The following is a 7,604-nucleotide window of genomic DNA, read 5'->3' as shown; positions in this document are numbered from 1 at the left end:
CCACAACGCCTGGCCATTTTTTGGTTGCAGCCATCACTGTTGTTTGGCGGGCCCGGGCTGGGGATTCGAACCCGCCACCTTAGGCGTACGTGGCTGGCGCCCTAGCCGCTTGAGCCACAGGCGCCGAGCCCTCAACATCATTTTTGTGATAATTATCAGTGACTATTTCATTTTCATTGTTTCATAGTATTCTAATGTATGACCATGCCACAATTTATTTATCCTTTCTATAGCTGATGGGCATTTAAAATAAACAGAAACTAACTGTAAAGTTTGGAGTCTTTATAACTAGTGCTCCTATGAAGATTTTTACCAATGTTTTTCAAGGCACTGCTAGTTTTTCTTCATTTGAAAATTTTCCCATTTTTAAAGACTATTTTTTCCTTCCTCCGGAAAAAACCCCATATAGTATAAATTTAAATTTTATTACAAAATTATTCTATATTTTTATGTTTTGAGATAGGGTCTTACTCTGTTACCCAGGCTAGAGTACAGTGGCATCATTATAGCTTAGTGCAACTTCAAACTCCAGGGCTTAAGCCATCCTCCCACCTCTGCCTTCTTTGTGTCTGGGACTAGAGACTACCATGCCCAACTAATTTTTGTATTTTTTGTGGAGACAGGGTCTTACTACAGTGCTCAGGCTGATCTCGAACTCTTGGCTTCAAGTGATCCTCCTGCCTTGGCTTTCCAAAGTGCTAGGATTACAGTCATGAATCACCATGCCTGGCCTTAAATTTTATTTTTTTAAAAATCTGTGTTATAGTAAATAAGTCAACAAACACATTCTAATTATCGGCCTTGCCAACTAAAGGCTGACATATGCTTTGTGACATGTATCTGTTTTTAGCCTTGGTAAAGCAATCAAAATGTCATATATATATATGTATTTTAATAATTGCAAGTTTAGGGTGGTGCCTGTGGCTCAGTGAGTAGGGTGCTGGCCCCATATACTAGAGGTGGCAGGTTCAAACCCAACCCCGGCCAAAAACAAACAAACAAACAAAACAGAAAAAGTAATTGCAAGGTTAGTCAAGTCACCTCATCAATCTAGTAAAAAAGCTCATTATTGCAGAAGCAATGAAGTGGGGAGATGAACAAAAATGAGGCTGGTACAAATGACATTTCTGAAATGTTCTACAAATAATAAATACATAATCAGATTTACTGTACACTAAATACCACTGGGAGAAATTCATCACGGAGGATGCCAGCACTAACTTCCTTTTTTTTTTTTTGAGACAAAGTCTCACTGTAGAGTGCTGTGGCGTAACAGCTCACAGCAACCTCCAACTCTTGGGCTTAAGCGATCCTCTTGCCTCAGCCTCCCAGGTAGCTGGACTACAGACACCCACTACAACACCTGGCTATTTTTTTGTTGTAGTTGTCATTGTTATTTAACAGGCCTGGACTGGGTTTGAACTTGCCAGCCCCAGCGTATGTGGCCAGTGCCCTAACCATTGAGCTATTGGGCACAGAGCCAGCACTAACTTTTTTTTTTTTTTTTTGAGACAGAGCCTCAAGCTGTCCCCCTGGGTAGAGTGCCTTGGCATCACAGCTCACAGCAACCTCCAACTCCTGGGCTCAAGCAAGTCTCCCGCCTCTGCCTCCCAAGTAGGTGGGAACACAGGCGCCTGCCACGACACCTGGCTATTTTTCAGTTGCAGCCGTCATTATTGTTTGGCGGGTCTGGGCTGGATTTAAACCTGCCACTTTAGGTGTATGTGGCTGGTGCCTTAGCCACTTGAGCCACAGGCACCGAGCTGGGACTAACTTCTTAAAAGCCATCCAATCTCAGTTGTGCATCTTTCTCAGCCTGCCACATAATACAGGCAGTTATTGGAGTTTTTAAGGGACATGTGTCAGCAGTCACATGGGAAACTTCCCCAACCACAGTTTTTATCAATACACTAATAATAAATGTAAATAGGTGGCTCCCAAGTTAACTAACTTGTTTCAAGTTATCCAAGTAGCTTGAGTTTATCCCACCAGCCTCTCATTTCTCTTCTTTACTCTTCAGTAGCAGCTCCCCCACTTTCGAGGCCCAATATCTTCTCTCAGACCTCCCACTAACCCAAATAGGAAAAAACTATTATCCTCTTTTATACTTGTAATGAAAATTTTCCCCATCTACTTGCTGACGTTTCCAGAGACTAGAATTTTGGAGGTTATTTTCAATAGTTACGGGATAAAATATTTTACTTAGTAAAGGATTTGAAGCCTTTTATTAAACTGTGAAGAGGTACTTTTTATTGACCTTAAAAATTATACTTTGTCCCTGATGTTGACTTTCATCATTGTAAGCTAGGTGGAACCCCAAGGATAAATGAGAAAGAACAATTAAGGGTCTGAGCTAGCCTAGTCCCTTTTTGTCCTTAAAAATTCACCTCCCAGTGCAGCATCTGTGGCTCAAAGGAATAGGGCACCAGCCCCACCCAGCCCTGGCCAAAAACTGCAAAAAAAAAAAAAAAAAAAAAAAAATTCACCTCTCATCCCTCTACTTCAAGATTCCCAGAGTCTAAACCTGCTTGTACTGTCTCCTTAACAAATGCTCTGTGCCAATGCCCTGATCTGGGTTTTCATCTCCTCTACCCACCATTATTTTGAGCTATGCTAGTTGAGCTGTTGTTCCCAGGCAGTCCTGCCTTTTGGTGTAGAGCTCCTGCTGCTTAACTCTCTAGCACTCAGGAAGTATTCAGGACACCTCAAGTGAGGATGGGGCACAGAGACCTGCTACCTGGGGTAGTAGCAGCAGATGACAAGGGATACGGAGATAAAATGGCAGGATGAGAGGGAACAGAGAATCTCAAGTCTATAGGCATGTTAGGGTGAAAGCAAGCAAACCTCCAACAAACAAGGAAGTACATATTTTTTTATAATGTGTGAGAGGAGCATGAATGTATCCATTAGATTAAAGATGATGATCATACAGGGAAGAAAAAAGGCAGCATACTTCATTGCATCATAATCAGCAATAAAGTAAGAAGAGTCTGGCATCAGGTATGAGGCTGTACTTGATAAACTCTAAGACTACTTCCAACTCTGGGATGTTGAAACATACTGAGATTCCTTCAGATTCTCCTGACATGGAATCTGCCTGAAGTGATACTTGTATTCATTCTAGGAGATGTTTTGAGACTAAGGAGCAAAAAGCACACACAGATAAGGGAAGAGAACTCAAAGGTAAAAATCCCAAAGGAGGGCCCTTGTTATGTGGGGGGCACTCTGGCCACTACACAGGAAGCCAGTGGCTCTCAGTGCCAAGGATGAAGGTAGGGCTGCTTCACACAGGCCCACCTCCTTTATTCTCAAAGTCATGTGAACAACAAGTGGCCTCTACCCTTGGCCCCAATTTCAATGTTGGTGTCCACCTCCATTTTATAAATGGGGCATGCAACAAGCCTCAGAGAGGGTACAAATTAAAGGTTCTGAGCCAGTCTTTCTGCCACCATAGTCTAAGCTTTCTTGCTGCACTGCACTGCTACCTGACTCCCTGGAGACAAACATCAAACACTTTCTGGCCATCCTCATACAGTGAGGAGGTTGTTACACCTGGGGTTTTTCTTCTTTCCATAAAAGCATGATCATGAAAACTTTAAGGCCATTGTAAATATAACTATTGAAAGTAATAAGTAATTTAACTGTGTAAGATAATACATATATATGTTATATATATATATAGCTCTTTCATTAAACTATCAATTCTTTGGTTACACTGAGTAGTTCAAGGAATCAAATGTTGAATTGAACAAGTGAAACCAAAAATCCTTTAACAAACTACATCCAAAAATAAACAAACAATTAAAAAAAACTATTATTTTTAAAATATCATTAATAGTCATTTATTTTTAAACAGTTTATTATATAAGTCAATAAAATATTCTATTTACCACATTTCCCAGTAGAGCTTGACATATACTTTGCAAAATCTGCTTTTAACTTTAGAAACCAATTAAAAGGTGATTTTCAATAATTACATGAATCAATTTATCTTTGGAAAGCTAAATATTCAAAATTAATGGCTACAGAGACTTTTCAACTCCCAACTCCCTGTAAACCCACTAAAGACTTCTCAGAGCGTCTGTGTAGAGAAACAAAACCTAGAATTTTTTTTTCTTTTTCTTTTTTTTTTTTGCAGTTTTGGCCAGGGCTGGGCTTGAACCCACTGCCACCCCCAGTATATGGGGCCAGCACCCTATTCCTTGAGCCACAGGCACTGCCCAAACCTATAATTTTTGATTTCAAGAAAATTATGTTAGTTTGGTGCTTTGTTTCTTTATTGAAGTATATGACATGATTATATCTGAGTTGTTTATGAACTTATAGCTTTCGTGTAATTAAACTTGTAAGTCAATTAATAAATTATTTCTTTTCTTTTAAAAAATAAACAAATCAACATAGAATGATTCCAGCTCTCATAAACCTTATGGTCTGAGTAGAACAGACATTAATCAAATAACATAATAGAGTATATAATTTCAAATTATGAGAAAATTTATAATGGAAAGAAATGCAATATAAAGTAAGAGAATCTGCTCTAGAGTGGCAAAGGGAATCTGGGAGGCTGTCTCCGAGGAAGTGATACCTAAGCCAAAACGTGCAGGAGGGAGGCAGGATGGGAACTAGAGGGGTGGACAGTTTAGAATTTCAGCTGAGGAAACAGCATATGAAAGTGGAGAGAAGGTAATCTATACTTTTTTTCTTTTGAGACAGAGTCTTACTATGTTGCCCTCAGTAGAGTGCAGTGGCATCACAGCTCACAGCAACCTCAAACTCTTGGGCTTAAGTGATTCTTTTGCCTCAGCCTCCCAAGTAGCTGGGACTACAGACACCTGCCACAATGCCCAGCTATTTTTTTTGATTGCAGTTGTCATTGTTGCTTAGCAGGCCTCAGCCAGGCTTGAACCTGCCAGCCTCAATATATGTGGCCAGCGCCCTACTTCCTGAGCTACCAGTGCCATCCGGTAATCTATACTGTTAAGGATATCAAAGATAGGCCAGTATGTATAAGGCACAGAGGGATATACAGGTATGAGAAAACAATGGGGCAAGAGGATCATTTGAGCCCAAGAGTTTGGGGTTGCTGTGAGCTACGATGCCACAACACTACACAGGATAACAAGGTGAGAGTTTGTCTTAAAAAAAAAAAGAGAGAGAGAGAAAAGAAAAGCCCTTGGAGAAAGGGCAAGAAAAGGTCCTCTCCCATTATATGAGCTCAGGGGGGGCTTGAACAATGTAATGAGTGTAAAAGAGTTTTGTAAACTACAAAGCACCCTATACATTTCTTAGTACTTAGTTTCACTACTTTTTTTTCCTAAATATTGATATAGATGCCAAGTGACTAATTGAAAATAAAGTCAAAACTCCAGTGTTCTATTATTTTTGCCCCTATATCATGCTGCCTAAAAATTTCACTGTCTGTATCATATAACTAGTACTTCATAATGACAAAAGCAACTCCAAAATTTATTGAGTATTTAATGTGTGTAAAGCACTTTTCTAAGCTTTTTATTTATATTAACTAATTTAATCCTCAATTCTACAAGGAAGGTTCTATTATTGTCCATACCAGGACACTAAAGATAAAAAAGGTAAAGTAACTTACACAGAATCACACTTCTTGCTAGTAAAGGCGGAAGCTGTTAACCGTAACACTATTTAATTTCTGCCTAAAACATTTTGTGTATGCATGTCCTGTGTATACTTCTATCTCCATAGAGAGACAGAAAAAAAGGGCAGAATTCACATGTATGGAATCATATTCACATATATTAGAGGAACAGTGTCTTAAGCCATCTTTGTATTCCCAGCCTAGTATTAGTGTGGCTCAGCAAATATTGAAGATAGTTATGAGTGGCTTACAAAGAATCTGAATCTGGAAGTGAAGCGATGTTCTAAGGCTCCCTCCTCAAGTAGTGTATTCATCAGCAACTCATGTGATGGATGTATTTTCCTTGACCCTCTCTAACTCTATGCCCTCCTTGAGTTCCCCGTTCAAACACCCCTTCTTCAGAGAGGCCTTCCCTGACCATCCACTCTAAATTAGCCTCCTCCGACTTCTTTAGCATATCTTCATTTCTTTCATAGAATTTATTTATCTGAAATTACTTTGTCTATTCATCCCCCCAGCCCTCAACTCTAGGGAAGGAAAGGACCTTCTCCATCTGGTTCTCGGGATGTATTCACAGGAGGTAAAATTAAGTCACCCCAAATTGTGCTCTCTCAAGTCCTTGATGCCCTTATGCTATCCGCTCCTGGAGACTCTAATCCCTTTTTAACATTAACACCATCTTAAATATACTTTGAGGCTCGCACAGTAGCCTTGACTCCATTTTCTAAGTAGAGTCTCCCAAACAATTCTGAGAAGGCAGGTACAGCCGAGCAAGAACACACATTTCCCAGTCTGTGAAACCGAACCGCAGGGCCACGCCGAAAATCCGGGCAGGAGCCCTGAGTGGTGCCCAAGCTCCGCAAAGCGCTTCCCATGAGACCGCGCCGTGGACCTAAGATGCTTCATCACCTTTACTACTATTGTTCCACAGTGCTCCCCCGACACGTCCTCCCAGGCCGCCGAAAGCCGACCGCCTCCCCGCCAAAAGCAGGTGCACCGGACCCCGAGCCGGGCCGCGCCCCCGGCGCCCCGCCCCTGGCCCCGCCCCTACCGACCCGGCCCCACGCCGCGCCCCGGCCTCTGCTCCTGCCCGCCAGGGCCGGCGCCCCACGAGGACCGCCCTTTCTCATCCAAGCCAATCAGCAGAGATTCGGGGGGCGGCGCCATAGAACCCGGCCCTCCTATCTGGGCACCAATTGGTCGGCCCAGCCGTCGCTTACAAGGTCGCGCCCAGCACCCGCCTTCCTCCTTTCCTTCCACCCTCCCCTTCAGGAAAAACGGCGGTTGGGCCCCGGCAGCCGCCAACGGCGAACGGGAAGCGGAGGGGAGAGAAGCTGGGAGAGAAAGAAGGAGGGCCTGCAGGAGGGAGGAGGAAGAGGTGGCTGAGGAGGAGGAGGAGGAGGAGGAGGGGGCCCGGCCCAGGCGGAGCCGTCTCCGGCGAGAACAAAATGGCGGCGCTGGCAGGGCGCCAACTGTGAGGCGGGGCCGCGGCCATTCCCCCTCTGCCCCCACCCCTACGCCGGCCGGGCCGGTCAGGGGGAACCCGCTTGCTTCGCCCGGCCGCGGGTGGGGAGGGGAGGGGAGCGGCCCGGCCCACTATGCAAAGCGCCCGGCGCCGCCGCCGCCCCGTGGCAAAGGTAAAAGGGTCGGGTTCAGCCGCCGCCGCCGCGGCGCCTCCATGTCCGCGCGCCAGGCCCGCCCCCTCCGCCGCCGGCCCGAGCCCGCCCCGACCCTTTTTCAATTTTACCTCAGGATTTGGCGCCAAAGCGGCCTCGAAGCGGGTCCCGTGTCTGCGGCGGGCGGCCCCCGGCGCGGAGGGCAGGGCGCGGGGAGGCCGGGCTCCCGGCGTTGGCGGATGGCGGGAGCCCGGGGCCGCAGGCTCGCGGGGCAGCTGGCGAGAGAGGAGACGCCGAGATGGGAGCGGGGGCGGCGGAGACGGGCCCGGGGGCGCCGCCGGGGTCGCAGGGAGGGGGGGGTTTGTTATTGTTTTTGT

The 7,604-nt window shown here is 45.1% G+C and overlaps 1 protein-coding gene across 1 annotated transcript in view; it reads right to left on the bottom strand.

The window, feature by feature from the left end:
• Window positions 1–7,598, bottom strand: part of NR2C2 (nuclear receptor subfamily 2 group C member 2) — a 110,905-nt gene extending 103,307 nt beyond the window's left edge. The window contains exon 1 of the mRNA XM_023516960.1: window positions 7,359–7,598. The gene's annotated coding sequence lies outside the window, so the exon portion shown is untranslated. The remainder of the gene's footprint in view (window positions 1–7,358) is intronic.
• Between the last annotated feature and the right edge of the window lie 6 nt (window positions 7,599–7,604).

The sequence above is a fragment of the Otolemur garnettii genome, unplaced genomic scaffold, assembly GCF_000181295.1.
Source record: "Otolemur garnettii isolate 467f Iridium unplaced genomic scaffold, OtoGar3 scaffold00101, whole genome shotgun sequence".
Taxonomy (NCBI): Eukaryota; Metazoa; Chordata; class Mammalia; order Primates; family Galagidae; genus Otolemur; species Otolemur garnettii.
This window is presented reverse-complemented; position numbering and strand designations above follow the sequence as displayed.